Genomic DNA, 3489 nt, shown 5'->3' with positions numbered 1-3489 from the left:
TCCCAGCACTCAGGAGGCAGAGGTAGGCAGATCTCTGTGAGTTCAAGCCCAGCCTGGTCTACAGAGTAAGTTCCAAGACAGCCTGGACTATACAGAGAAACCCTGTCTCAAAAAACAAAGTATGTATACATTAGGAATGTATATTTCTAAACACATAACTACAACTTACTTGGTCTGTATAATGTTACTTGCATGTTATGTTTTCAGAACTGATCATTTGGTTGGATAACCATTTGGTGTGTTCTTCTCTGGAGAAGATTATTTCTCCCACTCTCAGGATTCCTACTGTTCTGTTTTTTGGAGGGCAGCTGAGGTCTCCTGGGCTCCACCAGACCCACCCACCCCCACATTCTTGGTAGCATTGTCTGTGTTCATTCAGCTCATGTTGAGGTAGTCATGGTGGTGAGACTTTCTGACATTCCCAGGACACACAGTTTCACAGCCAACTTCCTGTTCCTCTAGCTCTTATAATCTTTCAGGCTCCCTCTTCAGCAATAATTCCTGAGCCTTAGGTGGGGGAGTGGTGTTGCAGATGTATCCAATGGGGCAGGGCTCCACAACTTTGCATTTTGATTGATTGTGGTTTTCCGTAATGGTCTCTGTTGCAAAGAGAAGTTTCCTTGATGAGAGGTGAGGACTACACTTATCTGTGGGTATAAGGACAAATATTTAGAATGTAGTTAGGAATTATGCTGGTTTAGTAAAGTGGTGGTTGTAGGCTCTCCTCCAAGATCCATGATTTCATTAGCCCCAGGTAGTTAGCTAAGTTTTCAGTACCAGGCATGATTTCCCTCTTTTAAAGAAGGTCTTAAGTCCACTTAGAGAACTGCTGGTTACTGCTAAGGTGTTCTTGCCATCTGCACCTGTAGGGTTATCATACCATACTGGTCATTGTGTTCATAGGCATCATAGCTGTGTGTGGGACTCTTGGCTGCTCTCTTTCTTGGAAGCCTACATTGTACCTTCTGTTACCATGAAAGCTAGCCATTAGGAATGAGGCTCTAAGATGAGTCTCCATCATAAAAAAAAAAAAAATGTAGGCAGCTATACATCAGGATGTTCTCTAGAGCCATTGCCACCTGTTGACCCTGTTATAGAACCAGTGACCCTGTTCCCTGCTGACCCTAAGCATTCATGTTTTATATTCTCCACATTGCTTCTCTACCTTGTCTCAGCTCCATTTGCTGGTTTTTTCTTTCTTTCTTTTTTTTTTTTTTTGTTTTTTGTTTTTTTTTTTTTTAAATCAGCAAAGGTCCTTCCCACCTTCCAGGGTTAGGGATAGAAACTAGGATCTCATGTATGCTAGGCAAACTCTCTACCACCGAACCACATTCCCAGCTCTCTTGCTATATTCATTGTGTTGTTTCAAAACAGCTGCTCTATTTGTGTGTATCAACTTGGTGAGGTGACACTACCTTTGGAACAATATGTTAACTATGAACCAATAGACCAGTAAGAAGGATACATAACTTCTGGCTACTTAGATGTTTGCTCTTCCATTCTTTTTGGTCCCATCACTATGCTCTGCATAATGAGATTACGTAGTTAGCCGTGAAATTTCAATAATTTCCATTTATTCTGACTTTGCCAGTTTAAGCTTTAAATTGATTCTGTTTTAATTAGTTCCCATCTCTGTTAATCCTGTTTTTAATTACAGGAAGCAGAGAACTCAATCCAGAGTTCTTATATGTAGATGCTGTCCTTTGGTCAGAATGAATCAGAGTTAAAGGAGAAATCAAAAATATCCCACTTTTGTTGCTCACTGAACTAGATCATTTTCATATAGGTTTTCATTTTATTCATCTACTTTAGCAGTTTCTTCAAAACTTTTACTGTTAAATTTTGTGATCACTTGCATTGAGACCAATTATTTGAATGACTAGCTTTATAGTTACCTATGTATAGTTACCTACTTGTATCGTGAAATTCTATTTTGCAGGGACTGGTGAAATTGCTCAGGCAAAAAGGCACTTGCCACCTTCCATCCTCAGAACCCATGTGTTAGAAGGAGAGAACCGGTACACAAACAAAAAAGAAATCAACGTGCAAAATAAATTCTAGTTTGTTATCTAAACAATTTAGTCCACAAGAGCTTTCCAAAACTTCCTCCTTTGTGTTGAAAAGTGTGCTAGGTACAGTTGTGTTCTCACAGACCTCCCCCACTCCTTGATGAAGCAAACTCAGAGGATACAAGGGAGAAAATGAAAATTATACAAAAAGAAAAAAGGCCTGGGCTGAGTCTAGGACCTTGGCAGTTTGAGCTAAGGTGGGGGTGAACAGGGAAGGTGAGTGGAGGCTGCGAGCCCAGGGGTGGGGGGACAACTAGGAAACTCTGGCGCTTTCCCTGCCCCTCACAAAACTGAGTCCAGCTGGAGCAGACTCCAGACTCTGGCTAGGGCCTTGGAGTTGCCAAGAGTCCCTGGCCAGCGCTACTCTATCTAGGCTGAGGGTGCCCACTTCCCTGGGGATCCCTGGACCTGGGCCAGGAAAAGACGAACTAGACAGTGTCTCCAATCCGGCTGCACGCACAGTTTTGTCCCGGCTCCCTCAGTTCCCTGCGGATCCTTCGGTCCCTTCCCTGGCCTGTCTCACCCCCGCCCCTCCACACAGGTCTCCCTATGTGCAGGAATACGCCAGCCCCTGTCCTAGACATCTGCACAGCCCAGCGTCTACCTAGGTTGTAGAGGAGGCTTTTTCATAGCTACTTGAATGGGGGATGGGTGAGGGAGGCTGTCGTTTGGACCCTCCAGGTGGGAGTCCAGAGTCAGGTACTCTGCAAAGGGGCTAGAAGGCAGATCTGGACAACTGTCCCCCAGATTTAGGATTCCGGACAACTTCCATGGGTTCATACTTCGGTCCTCCACTCACCTCCCCGCCCCCTAAATTTCCCACCTCCACCTTCCTTGTTCCTTTTGGTTGCTTCTTCCTCCCTCATCTTTTTTGTCCTGGGTCTAGACCTCCAGGCTTATGCCTCTGCAAACAACCCCCTCCCCTCTAACCCCAGCAGAACTTCGAGGGGAGGGGCCGGAGGCCCCACTTCCCGCCTGCGGTTGGAGGGGGGCTGTGCGGCAGTCCCAAGTGGGGGCGACTGGAGTCCGCCTCGGTGCCCCGCCCGATCAGGCCACTGGGCACATGGGGGGCGGGAAGCTGGGCTCATGAGAGGGGAGTCTGGCCTTGGCAGGTGTGGGCTTTGGTCCGGTCTGGGCGGGCTCCGGGGGCGGGGTCTCAGGTTACAGCCCCGCGGGGGGCTGGGGGGCGGCCCGCGGTTTGGGCAGGTTTGCCAGCCTTTGGAGCAACCGGGCGCATATAACGGGAGCCTCTGCAGGGAGAAGACGCAGAGCGCTGCTGGGCTGCCGGGTCTCGTGCCTCTTCCTCCTGCCCCTAGGGCCTCCTGCATGAGGGCGCGGTAGAGACCCCGGACCCGCTCCGTGCTCTGCCGCCTCGCTGCGCTTCGCCCGGGCCAGGCTCTGCCAGGCCCCACGGTGAGCC

Source organism: Cricetulus griseus, chromosome 2 (genome assembly GCF_003668045.3).
Source record: "Cricetulus griseus strain 17A/GY chromosome 2, alternate assembly CriGri-PICRH-1.0, whole genome shotgun sequence".
In the NCBI taxonomy this organism is placed as follows: Eukaryota; Metazoa; Chordata; class Mammalia; order Rodentia; family Cricetidae; genus Cricetulus; species Cricetulus griseus.
The sequence above is the reverse complement of the archived record's forward strand: the minus strand, read 5'-3'. Positions refer to the sequence as shown.